Source organism: Manduca sexta, chromosome 25, assembly GCF_014839805.1.
Source record: "Manduca sexta isolate Smith_Timp_Sample1 chromosome 25, JHU_Msex_v1.0, whole genome shotgun sequence".
Taxonomy (NCBI): domain Eukaryota; kingdom Metazoa; phylum Arthropoda; class Insecta; order Lepidoptera; family Sphingidae; genus Manduca; species Manduca sexta.
The window spans coordinates 13,450,503-13,469,109 of NC_051139.1; the positions used below are offsets into that span (position 1 = coordinate 13,450,503).

The 18,607-nt window shown below is 36.3% G+C and overlaps 1 non-coding gene across 1 annotated transcript; it reads left to right on the forward strand.

Annotated features, from left to right (window-relative positions):
• Positions 1-2,915: 2,915 nt before the first annotated feature.
• On the forward strand, positions 2,916-18,496 carry LOC115449890. Its single transcript, XR_005112970.1, has 9 exons — positions 2,916-3,256; positions 10,160-10,432; positions 10,779-10,930; positions 14,822-15,066; positions 15,378-15,493; positions 15,662-15,792; positions 16,150-16,347; positions 17,330-17,447; positions 17,999-18,496. It is a non-coding gene; the product is annotated as an uncharacterized LOC115449890 (transcript).
• Positions 18,497-18,607: the final 111 nt, after the last annotated feature.

Genomic DNA, 18,607 nt, shown 5'->3' on the forward strand with positions numbered 1-18,607 from the left:
TACACAAGAGGGCCGGCAGCGACTGGATGCATAAAGCAGCAGACCGGGCTCTGTGGCGTACCTTGGGGGAGGCCGATGTCCAGCAGTGGACTGCAACGGGCTGATGATGATGATAATGCTATGGATAAGGATATTTTTTTAGTCTTCGAATATAACACACTCTTAATAAAATAATGACCTATTTCAAAATTATTGGTTTATGGCAGCCGTCGGAAAACTATTTTTTGTTTGGTACCTTTTTTTTAAAGTTGTTATAAAATTGAGCTTATTAAGATAGGTAAAGAATGAAACCTATAGCATGAAAAACAAAGGGAAAAAACTAAAAGGTCGCAAACAGAAATTGGTTGTTTGACGATTCCCACAAATTGGCAATTTTGGAATGGGTCATTATTTTATTAAGAGTGCGTTAAAATTACTACGTCTATGGCTCTTACTTTAATGTATGCCCTTAAATTATAGCGAAAGAGATACAAAAATACATTCAAGAAGTTTCACGACGTCATATTTCACATTATCTACCACTTCACCCCACCCAGACCGTTTAGAATCATTAAATCCCTTTTAAAACGTTCAAGGAAAACCTAGATTTATATTAAAAGCAATTCTCCAGAAAACTGTAGTACGTTTAGCGCGAACACTCTTTGCAAGTAAATGTATGTATTTACATAAACTGTATATTGCAGGTCCTAGGCGTTATTAAACTTGTTGAGATTTGTATGATTTTATTGAAATGACCTTTTTGAACTTGTTTCTATATTTTGAAATAAAATGTTATATTGACTGCCTAGGTGGCGTAGTTGTATTACGGTACGAATGTAGAGCTGAAGTCCCGGGTCCGATATCGGGGTCGGGCAAAGAGATATTGGATTTTTCTACTCAGTACAACCCGGAGTTTGGGATTTGTGTATGATATGGTAATAGGCTTGCCCCCTATGACATCATGGGACGGAATACAAACGGCGGAAAGTGGATTTACTAGTTGCGCCTCTGCCTACCCCTTGGAAGTTAAAGACGTTAGTGTTAGTGTGTCGTATCGTATTATATTGTAAAGATCGTTTACTGAATATGGATGAAATTTTACACTCAAGAAGACCATAGATTAGATTCAAAACACACACACACACACACATACCCACAAACACAAACATCACGCATTTATCCCTGAAGGAGTATGCAGAGGCGCAACCAGGGTACCCACTTTTCGCCAAGTGTGTTCCGTTCCATGATGTGATAGCGGGCGAGTCTATCGCCGTATCGCGCACAAATTCCAAACTCCGACCTGATACTGAGCAGAAAAACCCAAATATCACTTTGCCCGACCTGGGTCTCGAACCCAGGACCTCAAAGCATTGCCGCACCGCGCATGCAGTACAACTACGCCTCCGAGACAGTCGATTAAAAAAAAATGCTAATTATCCCGAATGAGTACTGACACAGTTGGACTTTAAACAGGCGAGGCCACAAGTAATCCCTAGTATAGTTTCGGTCGCGAGGGCCCGACAGTGATACGCTAAAAATCTGTCGCAATATCTAATCGGCTTATAGTTCATATCCAACTACTTAATCTTAGCATATTTAAAAACTCACATGGCTTCCAATCAAAATAGCCACATAGTTTGTTTTTCTGCAGTATAAGGCCGAAGTCCAATTTGTTATTTTTACTTCATAAACAATACTCAGGTAGAATAGTTCAATCGAAAATGATTCTTAACTATTGAATATTATGCTTGATTTTAAATTTGGAAATCATTACCTTTTAAAAGAATTCATATTTTCTCTACATTGTGCCTAAAGGTACATTCACACGTACCACAACCAAATCACAGCGACAAATTATGGTTGCAGTGACCACACGGTTGAATTCTGCTGAAAAACATGGTTTGCTTGAATTTATTTTTATATAAACAATATTATCGTAGCTATCAACCACAACGTAACCATTTCGGGACCACGTTTTATTGCTGCGATGTGTTGTGGTTGTGGTAAGTGTGAATGGGCCGTAAACCAAGAAATCATAGTGCTAGTCTAAATAGAAAAAATATTAAAAATAACTTATAAAGTCGTCTTTATTATAATCTCATTGCTTTGAGTTCCATTTCGCGAAATCGAATTCTTTTCTTTTTCAAATATAAATATGTTTTTATCAACAGATGATTTCTTTGATGTTATTTTCGACTTAAAGAGAGTCTAAAGTAAACAAGTTATAATACGCAACATATATTTTTAAATCTAGTTAAAATATGATGTGTTTGATGTTTGTAGAAGCGTACAAAATTAATATATTTTATATGTGAGTGTATAAAGGCCTTTATAAGGAAAAGATCGTAAATATTCTTGATCCGACAGCTAACGTCCTAAGGTATCCCTGAATTCTCAAAGAAACACCTGGAACTTTCACCAAATGGTGTCTCTCGGCCTATTCCATCTTCGTAGACCAAAAATTAATGATATAAAAAAATACTTATATATACTTACAAATTACTTCACAAATGCCTGAATAGATTCATAAATTATATCTATTAACCGTCTCGATCACATCACCATTTAAAAAACCGCATCATAATCGGTCAATTCGTTTGGGAGCTACGATATCATAAACAGATACACACTTTAAATCAATAACTTTTTTTTGTGTCAGGGTTTAATAAAGTATCATAATTATAATTAGTTGTATAATGAGTTCTTATGTTCTCTTTATATCGAAAAAAAAACTAGATCTCGAGTTTTATCGCGGTTTTTGTAATTTAATTTTCTCCCGATGTTTCGAAGACTTCATGAATATTAAAAGAAAATTAAATTACAAAAAAAAAAACGCAATCAAATCCGAAAAGTAGTTTTAATTCAATAATAAATTGTATTTTAATTTAAAAATATCAACTACTGGCCACATTGGCTTAAAAAAAGAACATTTAAAAATAGAACTTGATATTTATATTTTACTGTCAAATTTTTAGTTTACTTTCTACTCCGTGCAGTGAGGTTTTTGTGATTTTTATTAACAAATTAATTAATAATGTCTTCGGCCAAGACCTCGGATTTGGACCTCGATGATATTTCAGACATAGATATAACATTGATGACGCTCAGGAAACCGACTGAGCTGAAGAAGGTGATTGACTCGATACCAAAACCTGTTAGAGCTGTTCCCAAAAATGGATTACCGCTGTGGTATAGACTTGGGCTTGAAAATAAGCTGCCTATGCCAAAAATGCCAGCTGGGAAAATTATATTCTCGCGCGGAAAGATTGGTGAAGATGTGAGTAATCATTTATAATTCTTTTTGCTAATAAATTTAATGGAACTATTTTAATAAATAATAGTAAACATGGCTTTGTTATTATACTTATCTTACTTACTTACTCCGTTGGCTTAGCGAATTAGTGAGTCTTGGCCTCCGACGAGAGCCCGCCAGCTGTCCCTGTCGTGCGCCAGCTCTTGCCTGTTACTAGCTTGAAGTTGTTTTCTATCAATTCTCATTATATATAATATTCAAAGGGAGTACAAATGGATATTTGCACACATTGTGTACAAACCTTGATCTCAGGGTAACAGTGCACGAATACTGGTGCTTGACGATAGAAATAAAATTCTGGTAGTATTTACCCAGACAACCCCTCACATAGGAGAGACCTACCACCAGTAATTAAATGAATTAATTCTTATATAATACATGTGCATACATCAGCCATTTTACCCTTTTAGAAACCTTTTACTTTTAAAATAGCAGAACTATCGTAGAATCTGAATCTGGCACACAAGCCCTTAATAACCCAGGTCAATAATATACAGCCCCCTTAAAGACGTTCGGTAAACACCCTCAATATTTCGCAAGGATTAAGCAGACAGCTCGGTTTGAAATGAAATTGTCATGCAAATCCCCCAGGCATTTCCAAGACGCATGAACTAAGCCATGAATGAAGGCTCGACAGCTTTAAATCAACCTTTATTTTGTATTCAAAACGTACGGTATCATTATGGGAGACGCTGCCGGTGTTTGCTTCCGTATTTACTGAGTTTAAATGATGATTTGTTATGTTTACACGAATGTGAGACATTGAAATAAAACCTTTTTTCCGATTTCATCGCGGTTTTTATATTATAAAATTCTCCCGACATCTTCGAAGACTTTGCAAACTTCGTGATGACGAGGCGGATTAAGGTGTTGGTCATCAGAAAAGTCAAAGTTACAATATCTATCCGCATTTAACATGTATGTAATTTTGTTTTTTAAAATTTAGCTGTTGACGGTTCGATCTATGCAGAATTAGCTTACACAGTCTTGAAGCTGCCAGACTTCAAAACAATTAGAATATAAAAACCGCGGTAGAATCCGCTAAATAGTTTTATTTCAATCAGTTTAAATGAGTTTGTATGCTGATGTTAGATTATATGTTGTTCAACAAAAGTATTTTTTTTTATACTAAGCATTGCTCACTTCGCTAATGTGAAATTTCTTCCCGCTACAAAAGGGCCTAATTGCTATAGCAATCCATTACGCCATCAATACGACACGTATAGTATATAGTTTCAATTACTCCCCACGAGATCAAATTCCCGGGATAATAAGGAGCTTTTGCTGTAATCCAGGATATGGTCAATGCGTAGACAGCTGTTTTTGAATTAGTTCTATCATACATTCAAATATTGTCACAAACCTTCGCTATTATAATACAGTACGATAAGATAAGATGGGTCAGTGATATGTTATCATCACTGTACTCGCATTGAGAGTAGTCTTTTTTTAAATTTATTTATTACGGCTCTAGAAAGAAGTCCATTGAGCCCGTCTTCCATAAAATACAGAAATTGAGAGTAGTCTGTGTGTAAGTGTTGCCATAATAAGTCTATAATAAGCATTTTTAACGTTTCCCGATAATCATCTTCGGAATATTAACCGCAAATTTCAATAAGCATTCCCAAACGCTTTTTTCGATATATATAAAAAAAGGACCAATAAAAAAATACATGGTTACAAATGACTTAATTTGATTGGTTCATTCTGGGATTCGGATTGAAGATTGAGATGAGAATCGTTTACTAAACACAACGCGCATAGTGGTGAACTCAATTAGAACTGAGCCTAGTATAAACTTTCTTTCATTATCAGAACAACACTTAATAAGTAACTTATACTAGGAGCAAAAGGTAGTCAGAAATAAGCTCACAAACAATTTCTCGACTTCGAATAGGTAACAAATGTTAACGTTTCACGGTTAGCGAGCGCCAAACTACATACATCTAGTTATCAACATAAATAGTTTTCTAATTCTGTACAAAAGTTAGGGTACTTCTAAATAACACGTAGACGTTAGGGTAGGGTCACGATTAGCGGTTGACCCTTGCGGTCTGTGTTGCCAGACCTTTTGGACAATTTACGGGAACTAGTGAACTATTTAGAATTCGTAGGGTAATACGTTTTGGTGCCGAAATTTTGCGGATTCTAGAAAGAAAGAAAGATTTTATAATTGAGACAATAGCAGTATATATAATAAAGGGCGAGAAAAATGTCATGTATATTAAGAAATATAACACAGTTATACCTATTATGCCAACAATGGGAACTCTCATTTTCCTTGCTGCAGTACCAGCCTGACTGATACTGCAGCATATGATTCTATTCTAGTATTTACATTTAATGTTTATCGGCAACTACCGTCAAGGTCTGAAATGAAATTCCCACCATTTTCTGTTCCGGAATAAACATTAGCCTATGTTTATCTAGATCTTGGTTTGCTGTTTGCTTCTGTATCTTAGTCCATTCATTGGCGAATGCGTGATGTGAACAAACATCCAAACATCTCCAAAAACTTTGATATTTTTATATCGGTAGGATATTTAGCGTAGCTGTTAAGTCCAGTCAAATATTTCGTAAATTTGAGAACTATTAAAATCTTTTGTTAATTAAATCAAGAACATATTAACAGTTATAACCATCGATATATGTGTACTCCGTACGAGATTTGGCGTTCCGAACATTCACTGTGTTCAACTGAATTGAACTGCAGTCCATTCAAACCGACTTTGGTGTGGTCAATATTGACAGCTTGTGGTTGTGTACGCAGTGGCGCTCATGATATAAGAACTCGAGTCTAAGTGTAAACATAGATTTGAATAAAAAATATTAGTCAAATAAGTAAAATTATTTATTGTTTAAGTGAATAAATAGGTTTTAACGGTGACGTTTTGGTTGTCATTTTGGTTCAGATTTTTAACAAATAATGGACGTTCGTGTCTGTAGAATATACATCAATGACTACAACAAAATAAATTATCATCGAGTGCAACTATTCCTATAAATCTACAAAGGTAACCCTACCACATCTGGCAACTCCTTCACATAACCTTTCTAATATATACTTGGGCGAATAATATGCTTAGTTTAAGTTGTCTCATTACGTTTCTCTCTACTTTGGTATAAAATTATTACATATATTTCAAATTCAAAGGTATCTTTACTTTGAACTTATACCTTATTTTGACCGTTAATAAACTACCTTCGCTTCGAAACTCGTTATCAGTATGAGATTCTTCTTAATTTATAATAACGTGACTTTAATAATTATGTGAGTTTTTATGGACGTTGATTAATATAGGATTAATATTTCTTCAGCAAAATTAAAACGTAGTGATTTGTCTGTGAATTCAGAGAGTATGCATTTAACTCGTTCATCTCTATGATATATCTCCTGCGAAGATATATCATAATGCACAAGTGTGTGCGCAATAAACAGGTGCACTCTCTGTTCCTCCTGTGTAGAGATCAGGCGCAGGAGCAACGGGTCTGAATATACAATTCAATAATACCAGCCCTTATATATTGTCCTACTGCTGGAAATGAGCCTCCTCTACTGTTAGGTTTAGGCCCTAGTCCACCATGATGGCCTAGTATAGATTGGCAGACTTGACATACATTCGAAATTGTAAAACCAGAAAACTTCGTCATAATTTCGAAGAATTCACATGGATGCCCCGGATCCTGACGGTCCCAGTTAATTGCCTCCGCAATCAGTGAGGGAATAGATAGAATTCTCCAAATCCATAATTTGCAAACTGGCGACAATTTCATAGTAACTTCGCTCAATGTAATTAGCTATTATAGTCAGATGAAGTTTGACTGCGCTCTTCAGTCGATATTTACGACGCCCCGATCAAATGTGTACCTTATTCTAAAATAAGTCAGATAATTTTCGAAAAGAAAGAGCGCAAAATTGTTAGTCAAAGTGTATCTTATATTTTAACTCATATAAGTGTAATGCATATAATTAAGTAATTTAAGTTTGTTATGTAGTTGTTGAAAGTTAAATATTTAAACATTTATCTACCAGAGCGACATAATCAGGTTATGATTTAGATCTGTAATAAATAGAAAAAAATAAGTAGCTTTGTAAAATTGCCCTAAAAAATGTACTTACGTGTACGATTTCTATAATAAAATAAAGATCAAAAATGCGGTACTTAAAGCGGGTATTTCTTTTGAGACGGATCAAAGAGGCGTTTTGAAGGTTCACTGCGCATCCCCCCAACTCCCTGACTGGCCCATTATTTTCTTTGAAACGTCATTCCGAGGGTTTTGCGTAAGTTCAACTCTTAAGGCGTAAACGTAACTTTAGATTCAGTACTTTTTATTTATTTATTAATTAAATTGACACTTCCAAGGTGATAATAATATTAGGCTACGCCGTTGTTTTTATTATTATATGTCCGTGTATACTTCGTTGGAGGTCTTTGCGTAAAAAAATAAATAAATTATTTAATTAATGCGGTTACTATTTAAATGGATGATTTTAATTCAATAATGTGTATCAGAATAAAAAAACAGTAGAGTTTATATTCTACAAGAAGAATTTCATTCTGACGTAACCACAAACTCTTTGGTTTCTCTAGATCCTATGAAATTTATCAATTTTATTCAGCTTCTTATCTTGGGTACAAGTTACACGTTTGCGCGGCGACTAAAGCAAGCCCGTCACGTCATTTCGGCATCGACCGCAATTTCCCTGTCGAATCATTACGATCTACAGAATCTTGTTATTATCAAAGTAGTAGATAAATATCATAGTTGTACAAATCTCTCCAAAGAAAGTTAAGTGTTTGCTTATAGAGAAATACCGGAATATATACGAAATGTGAACTTAATCAAATGTTTTTTAATCAAGTTTAAAGATTACCACGCAGTAATTTTTTAGTAATACATTTATGTAGCAAATTCCCTAAGAATTAAAATACGTAAATGTATTGCTTACCAAGAAAAATAACACTCTAAATATCAAAGGGAGCCAAAGGTTTGCCGCCTCTTTACATTTCGTTTAAAGGACCGAATATTTCCTATTCATATTACCTTTTTTCAATGTTTAATTTCGATTAGGGCATACGTTTAAGGAAGGCAAACTAGTCTTAATGTAATTTAGTGCTTAAGGATTGTTAATAATGATTTTGTTTTGTATTATGCCTTTTGTTAAGTAATAATAATAAAACAGGGAAAAGCACTTACTTTCAGATTTCCATCAAAATAAATCAAAATACCACGCACGATTTTATTATTCAACTAGTTGACCCGACAGACGTTGTCCCGTCTTAACTATGAATTTGCAGCGCGCATTCTTTCAACTGCTGAAATTAACTTTTATTAAATTTTCTAACGTTCCGCTCATCTTCCTTAACTTCTTCTTTTATAAGATCCTTCTCCCGACAATAACAAACACAACAAAAAAAAAATAGTAAAATCGGTCCAGCCGTTCACGCGTGAATGTGTGACCAAGGGAAACAGGGATTCATTTTTATATATATATATATATATAGATAAAATTTCGCACGTCATTATGTCGTGTGTTGTAGAGAATAACCCCCGGATGCTTTAAACTTAGGCGGTGCCTTTAGCTTTACTTAACTAGTTTCCGCTATTATGCCAATCACTTATACATAAAATTACGAAATGGCATATAAATTTATGAAACGCATTAATATTTTATGTATAGGCACGTCAGATAGCTAAAAATAAATACGCTTTGTAATTTTGTCTGTTTGTTTCTAGCGGCAATTTGTTTTTACAGCTAATCATTTTGAAGACAAATTTAAGGGTAGATTGTAGGTTACTTTTTACAAAGTAATCAAGGCTACATTGTATCCTGTCTTTTTTACGCCTCCGAAGCTAGTTTAGATTACGAGTTTAGCTCTCCCGCAGAATCGCGCGTTAAACCTCTGCAGCTGCAGATAGATTAATGACAAATTTTGAATTAAATGTTTAACAAGCCTTAACTGAAAAAAAAAACTTAAAAAAAATTATGTGTTTGTCGTTTACTTTAAAATAATTACCTACTAGTTATATTCTGACCCAACCGTCTTCGCATTGGACGACTACTAAAGAATTATTTTCAATTTCCGGTCAGAGGTTTTGTCCCATGACGCTGGGATCAAAATATTACAAGTTACTTGTAAACGAAAAACAAACTTCTTTTTTTATATCAGGGGATTTTTAAATATCTGATTTAATTTTTATTTCTAACTTTTTAGATTATTATTTTCCCCACGATGGGCCTCGATCATCATCTACCTAACACTCGATGCCTAACAGCTAATCATTGATACTATTATTTTAAGCCCAAATACGGTATAGCTACTGTAAGCTGCAGAGGAGTCGTGTATCCCGTAGACTACTTAACGTTGCAGCATCAGCTGAACGTTACCATGTCTTAAAAATATCACCGAAATAACAATACAGAAAATTTTAAAACAATCAGACCTATGAAAGTAGAAAATGTTCTGATATTCTTCTAACCAAACAGATCTTCATAAATTATAGCTAAGTACCATCTCGATTGTACGAAAAAAAACGCATCAAGACCGATTCGTTCGTTTAGAAGCTACAATGCCACAGACAGACATAGGGATACACATCTTAAACTTTAACACCCCTCTTTTTCCACCAGAAGTTAAAAAGTAAAACAACTCGTAGTGGAACGAGTATAGTGATGTCGTTTGTAATTCAAAATTCGGATCATGTTGCTTATGTGTATGGGCGGTTATGATGCTCATAATCCAGCAGTTACTGCTTTTTTGACAAATATCCAATCACCCAAACTTCAGCAATTAAAATATTAATATTAAAATACAGCATAATCCTATTGTTACCAAAACCATTACAACAGAAAACCGCTTCCAGGTGCGTCGTCTCGGCCTCGGCAAAGACGGCCCGCAGCCGACCTTCGACCTGACTGATCCGTACTGCAACAACGTATCCTATGACTACGTGCCCATGCATGACCCACACCTGGCTCATCACTTCGCGCAGAAGCCGGCGAGGAGACGCATGAAGCAGCTCGGCTACTGCACCAAGGAAGGCAGGGCGGTGTGCTCACTGAAGGAGTTCAATCAGTACAGGAAATATCTGTACAATCAGTTCATGGACCGAATTCATGTGGAGATGAGGAATCTGGTGAGATGATTTTTGATAATGGAAAATGATCCTATCTGAACATTGAATTTTGACGGGTTTAAAAAAAATACCTTTAAATCGCTTCAATACGCTTACGTCTTATTTGAACTATTAGCTTAGGCGGCGGAATTTCAGACTTCGAATACTTTATTAATTGAATTTATGCCCAATATGTAAAATGTAAAACGAAACCCTGACTCACCTTGTCACATCATATGACGGAAATAAACCCTGTGAACTAAAATTTATTAGTGGATCCACTGGCTATTCTGTAGAACATTATTCTACGTCATTATAAATTTCTATGCAAGTTAAAATCAGTTACCACAGATAATGATTTCAACAGGATGAGCGAGCGCGCGATGACTTGACGCTGAAGCGAGTGGAGGTGGACGTGGCGCGGCGGTTGCAGGTATTCACCAAAGCGGAGAAGGCCAGAGAACACCTAGAGAGGGTAGCGCAGGAACATGCAGATGAATGGGCCGAAAAAAAACGACTGTTAGTAACGTTCAATATTTAAATATTATGGTTTCGGAGTTTATAATTACAGTAAGTAAATATTCTATTGGTGATAACTTTAAAGGTATTTAATCTACTGTTATGATTGTAACGGTTATTAATTTGCACCGCTTATGAGGTTTATAAGTTGAAATAAATAAGTAATGGCATGCAATTCGTCTGGGCAACATTACTAAAGAAAGCAAACTGGTCTCTAAGAAAGACAATTTTCAACACAACTTAGTTTTTATTCGCCATTCAAAAGGGGTGTATTCATTTATTGCGCAGCCTAATGAGTGTCTGTTGAATATTTAGGCGAGAATAGGCAGGCCTAACTGGGATCACAAGGTCGGTACGTGAGCATCCACCCGCTGATTAATGGTGACACTCTATTTTCATTTAGTTGCCTTGCGAAGCCCTTAGTTGCTGTTTCTGCTAGGCACGCTGTCCATATAATTCTCAATTTGTTGTTTAATCAATTTCTTTGTATTTTAGCTTCATAATCTTATTAACGAAAAAACAATGTTTTTGAACGTTAATCTTCGTAGCCGCTAGTTAATAATTCCTTGATGATATTTAGACTTGTTCCATACGAATAATTTTCTTCGTTTTGAAACTTTAAAGTTTTAAGTATTTTTAACGACACTACTTTGGAAAGATCAATAATTTCTTAAGGTTTTCCAAAACAATTGCGAAAGAAATATAACCTACAACAAAGAAATTCGACAATGTCTACAAAATTTAGACGTTTCTTGCAGATTTCATTTGTCACGTTAAACGGTTTTATTATTTAATTGAAACTCCACGAAAGTGGCGTGAGATTTGGTGCGGAATTTTCCTCAAACATAACAAGATTTTAAATCGCAACTTGTAGTTACGCCGTTTAACTGTCTGCGTTGATTGAGGCTTATATTGTGAAATATTTCAAACAATTTTGTCAAAATGGGCTGATGTTTGAAGTGGGATTTTAATCTGTAAGTTCGGGAACCTGATGGTATAAGCGGTTTCGAAGAGGTCATCATAATGAGATAACCATTTGTCGTGATCGCATTCTGGCCCCTGGCCATGAACCTGAAGAAATTAAATCCACAGGAGTTTTGAATGCTTAGATTAGTCTATGAGTCTCAATAAAAACTTTTAAGTAGATTCCGACATGGAATTACTTTGTCGCTCCGTCATTGTACATAGTAAAATTACTAGTTCACGAGTTAAATAACTCGTGGACTAGTAGTAGGCGTAGTTGCAACATATACGATGTACGAATACGCCTACGCCGCTGAGGTCCTGTGTGCGAATCACCGGACATGCCAAAAATAATAGTGACTGCATTTTTCCATCTTAAAAATTACCTAGTCGCAGCTCGGAGTTAGGAAGTTGATGTAGTAGGTACCCTCGTGCCTCGGAAAGCACGTAAAGCCGTTGGTCCTGCGCCTGATCTCGTTGGTCATGTCGGATTGCCGTCTTATCGGACTATAAGAGTGAAGGGACAGAGAGTGCACGTGTGTATTGTGGCACAGACTTGTGCATTATAATATCTCCTGCGTACCTGGTGGATCTCCGTTGAGGTTGGCCGCCATGGCTGAAATTCGGCTAAGAGGGATAATTTAATTTAACTCAATCGCAATATCATTAATTACTAATATTAAACTCGTCCATATCTGCAACAAAGTCGCTTTAAACTATCTATAAAGCGATTTTGAATTAATTTCCGATATTATCTAGTGGTGATTATTCGCATTCCAAATTGCTTTTCGTTTGTGAACCGCTTGCGTGCATTCGCGACGTCGCGTCGCTCCGCAGTCGCAAACTTTGTTGCATTTGCATAAACCATTTCGGGGTGTTATTCATCAAGACTGTACACTGCAAATTTACATTTAAACTAAATTACTATTTACTTTAAGTAACTTCAAATAGCATTCAAATAGCACAAGTTTAATGTCGGACAATGCAACTAGAACATGATTCGATATGAAGATACATTTTATAATTCTACCGCCTTATTAGTTTATTGGCAACGTATTGCAGTAACCTTTTATGATAAAACAACGAAAATTTTAGTGAAATTCGAATAAAAAAAACATAAATAAAAAATAGAGTCGAATAGAGAACCTCCTTCTTTTTTTGAAGTCGGTTAAAAACACATCCCGCAGTTTGAATTTATGCCTCCTTGTATAGCAATAGACTCGCCCCTATCACTTGTTGGGACTATAAGTGGCTCAATGTGGCTGTTAAGTTTTGTTTCTAATGTTTGGGGGACAAATGCTTGAGTTTATACAAGATTATTTTGAAATTATGTTGATGCTTGAAACTTGTCGTAACACAGTTATCTTATTAAAAATAACTTTGTAAAATAAAAAAGTTTAAGTTTCGAACAAAATAAAACCATAAAAATATTTTAATTTTCACGCCTAAATGGAACTAGTAAGATAATTCTTCATAGCGGAAACATTACGCATTTTGTAAGAGATACACTCACGCAATATGATCATAAATTCGCACTGATCTATAAAATGATCAAAATATCAGAAAAGTAAAATAGGAACTTTTGGTGAAAATATTTGTTATTCATGGATGATTGTTGGTATGACGTTACCATACGTAAAGACGAATGTGTGCTTTAATTTATTGACGGAATGGCAAAATGGAAGGATATATTTTATATCCCAGATAGCGACCACCGTACACAAGGTATTAAAACCCACCATAGTGGGCCACGTAAGTGTGTCGCGTTCCGTGATCAGCCGTGGTATATCCGCTCCAACAGGCCAGCATAATTGTGTCAATTCTCTCGAGGAGTAATCATCTCTCGTCAGTCGACATTCTATTGAATCCCACTTCACTTACCATCAGGTGCAGTAGGTTACTTTGACGTGCGCGCATAAAAAAATAGTGTTGTATCTGAATTACCTTAATATTTTATGATTATTTTGAAGGTAGCCTCGTCACTAATCACTATATTACCTATACATTGCGCATACATTGTATAATACGTAAAATTTCAGTACTATTAAATAGTATAATAATAATAATATCAGCCCTGTCTTATAAACTTCGCCCACTGCTGAGCACGGGCCTCTCTACTACTGAGAGGGATACTATTAAATACTATTAAATAGTAATATTTTTAAACACTGTGATTACTTTGTGCTGCTGAATGTATGACACTACCAGAAGGGTGTCAGAGATCCGATGCAACTAATTAACTTTACAGCGACGGTTACATACTATAAAAATGTACTTTCTTGGTCTTGAAAGGGTAATTTTTGTGCTGTGTATTTACTTCTAACTCTCTACTATTATTAGACAAACAGGTGTGGTGCTAAAATACATATTTTAAATAAAAATACTTCAGTTTGTATTCATAAATTAATATAAAACAGCGAGACTTCAAAAGCTTTCTAATTAAAATCAACCCTAGCTGCGGACCGACTCTTGAAGAGCGCTTAAGCGTCACCTAGGAAAATTTATCGCGCAGTTCTTTCCGTAAATAGTTCGCAAGCTGTCCCCAACCGGCTTCATTAGATGCTTTTTTGTTTTCGTTTATAATTACTGTCGTTCGATGCGAAAGAAATTGCAAAGTTCTTCTGTGGATATACTAAGTGATATAATTTATTTCGAATGCAGCCTTGCTTGCATTTTGGTAAATTTTATTTGAAGTTATAAGATTTATTTGATTTTTGCATAAATATATAGCATATTTGTGTATCTATCTTTTTAAATCCAGTCATAGCCAACTGTAGTCACTTTGTCAGGCTAACGACATTATGTTAAATAAAAAATATAGAAATGATAATATTACCTGGAATCATTTGTATAAATTGTTGATGTAAGGCCATCAAACGTTTCTAATCAATAAGAAATTCTTACGGTTTTTCTATTTTAACCTAACAGAGCCAAAGAACAAGAGAAGAAAATACAAGCCAGAATGAAATATTTGGCGGAGTACAACGAGAAGCAACGTCGCGAGCGAGCGGCGCGTGCGCATGAGAAACAGAACCGAATAAAGCAGAGAGTTCAGGCCGCGGCGGAGATGGAGCTGCGAAGAAAGATTACCATGGTTCGCCAGTGGCGGACGAATGAGAAGAAGCGATTCGACTAAAGAAAGGGAGGCCAAAAAGAAACGACTTGAGGATGAGGTATCAGACATTCACCTAATTCGCTTGTCTTTTGTAATCTTTGCTTGCAGTAGTCCTGGCTACACTTGACTGATGTTAAAATTGATAGATTAGACTAAACTTCAAGTCAAAACTAACCACTATGTACAGCAATCAGTGTGATGTATCGAATTGCTTTCATAATGTATATTTTTAGTTAATTGTAATATCAACTATTGATCCATTAGACCTTTGCAATTAGTCCTAATCATGGAATTACATAACTAGCAAATCTAATGGGGTAAATAGAGATTTTAAACTAAAACGGGAATTTCTTTTGCATGATTACACAGGCAAATGAGAAATGGAGAATGCGTGTAGAGGCTCAGAATCAAAAAATACAAGAAGAAGCACTCCTCCCCTGCTGCCACACAGAAGATATGACGGCTGGAGCGATGAGACGAGCAAAGTAAATATTATTATTTTATATTCTCATGTAAATGCTCCTTATCATTACGTAATTGCTCGCTTGGTACCTATCCTGCCACGGAAACAATAATCTTAGTAATATAGTGTTAAATTCGAAAGTTTATTGAGAGGTTTAGAGGTTTGTTAAAATTGAACTTGTTTTATGCAGGAAGGCAGAGGTTTACGCGTACAATACGGACTTGGAACTGCAGAGAATCAGACTAGCCAATTGGAAACAACCACGGCGGCACAGCGAAGGCGAATCAACTCGTTAGGAAAATGGGCGTGGAATTTGAAAAGGTTCGTCGACTATTTCTATACTGTTCTATTTTAAAATGTGTTTTCTTTCCTAATGCTAAGATCATATTATCGTGTAACAACATCGATTATCAGATTAATCAAGAAGTGGACAAATTGTAGCATTACTAATGCTAGCCTATTCGGACTGCCCAAAAATAATAGCGGCACTTTGAGTGTACGTGAATATCGTGTAACAAACGTCAGAAATTAATTTGTGGGTGACTTAAGTCACCACTTACATGGTGGAGAACACTAAAGTGCTAGCACAGTATATAATACAGCTGATATTATTATTCATTATTAGATGTAATTATGTGTACGTCAAAATCATCAAGCAAATTTAATTTTGCATAACAGTCCAAGCGTGGAGCAAAGGCATGAGCCCTGAGCTAGCGCAGCAACTGGCGGTCGAGGCGATGGCCACAGCGGTGTCGACACAAGGCGACGCTCTGATGACTTTGGGACAGGCGCGGGCCAGGATGGATCTGCAAACTGTGTTGCCTTCTGCTCCAGTCAAGTTGCTTGAAGAGGTATTCTATCCCAAAAAAAATATTGGTGATGTAGGTATAGTTAGCCCAAAAGCATTTATGGGATAGAGGTATAAAATTACAAGAATTATCATATGGAACATTCCTGTAATGTATACATTAATTTGTGGCTGAACGTAGGATATCTTTATATGCATAAAAAATTTTTTGACGTTAAAAATATGAACGGTACAATAGGTGTATTAATTAGCGATACAGGCGCCGTGTAAACACTTCTATGAAATTGAGCTTATTGAAGTAATAGCCATTATAGTTTCTCAGAAACATGTTGACGGCGTTTGCGCGACGTCTTAATCAGGAGAAAGACGCACGTCCTTGAAATATAATATCAGGAATATTTTCTTCTCATTTGTTTAGTCAAAATATTATAATTATGTGGGCAAGTGAATTTACTCACAAAATAATCTTCAATCATCTTCAAATCTTCAGTCTTTACTTATGTTACTTAACATAGTTATACATTCAAATCGCATCCTTATTGGCTATGTTCCATAATGCATAAGATCTCACTTCATCATAATAGGATTTTTTTGTTTGTTATATTATTCATAACTAACATTTGCAACCTTCCACAGTTTATACTAGAGAGATGGTTTGAGCCTGGAGTTAGAGACAGCCATATTAAGATCATTTTTGTAAGCGGCGATAGCCTAGTTGGTTGTGGAACGGACTGCCGAGACGAATGTCCGCGGGTTCAAATCACAAAGGGCACACACTCTGACTTTTCTAAAAAATATGTGTGTATTCTTTGTGAATTATCGCTTGCTTTAACGGTGAAGGAAAACATCGTGTGGAAACCTGCATACCCGAGAAATTCTCTATAGGAATTTTCGAGGGTGTGTGAAGTCTACTAATCCGCACTGTAGTGGTGGAGGCCACTCTCTCAGTAGTAGAGGAGGCCCGCCCAACAGTGGGACAGTATATAATACATGGCTGATATCATTACATTATATACTAAGATCGTTCATCTCCGAATACAGATGTTGGAGAACGCGGTGTGACGCGGCGGCGCGTGCACCTGCTGCTGCGCGACGTGGAGCGCGTGGTGAGCTCGCGCGCCGCGCACGTGTTCTTCCAGAATTACCGCCCCACCGCCGCCAAGAAACGGTCAGTATGTCACTCCTAATGCCAGGGCCTGATCTAGATATTTACCTTCAAAAATAATATTAACTGCCTTTGGATTGGCATATTATAAGTCATTAAGTCGTTCCAAAGAATATTATTATTCCATATACTTCCTAAGAAAATACTTTACAAAATATTTTTATCTAACTCGTGAGCTTGGTCATTTTTATAAAATTTTGCTATCTTAGAGAGAAAATTGAGGTCTCCGTGTAACCGCCTGGCGCCCTTAATTTAACTGCTCTTTATTTTTGGCGCTCTGGGCAATTGCCCAGCCGAAGACCCCTAAGATCGGGCTTGTCTATTGCTATTTGAAATATGGATGTTTATTTATTTATTTTCATACTTCATATAGTATAAGCAAGCTAAATGCCATAGAAATGAATACAAGTCAAAAGTGCTGCGAAAATATAAAAGTCTAGATAATTTATAGATAGATGTAAATGAATAATCATAATACCTACTTCTTATCCCAAAAGGACTTTCATAGCCAGCGATGAACACCTAGTATACCTCCATGTTTGTTTATCCAACAGCGCGAAAGTACCACGATGGTCCGTCCAAGTGGCAGCAGAGCTGGCGAGGCAATACGTGAACGTTGACGGCGCGTCGATAGCGTTCGGCGAGATCGTGACCATCGCGCCGGAGACCACCACCGATGTCGACATGAAGAGCGTCAAGGATCGACCCCCCACGCCTGTGGTAACGCTGCGACCAACAATGCTTATTTTCTTCTATCAAAGGCACGGTAAAGTGCTTTACTACAAGTCTGCACGCGATGGTAAGTGAAGTGACGTCCAAAAAGAATACCAACCGGCAAGAGATAAATATATCTCCAGAATGAGGGCTCACGGCACAGTTATGACGACCTGCCTATTCTCTTCACGCTCCGATTGAAGGACCCCAAGAAGTAGGAAAAGGGAAACACGTATGCTGGCACACTATTCCACAGCTTTGGGGCCGTGCAAGTATTACGTAACGCAATTTTTATTGATATTTGACCCTCCACCCCCCATGTAACGCGCCGTAAGGTTTTCCTGTACATCCCTCCCATTCAAAAGTTATGTAACTATCTAAATTTACATTTTTTTCTAATATTCACAATTATTTTACGCAAAATACCGGAAAGTCGCTAAAATACCTTT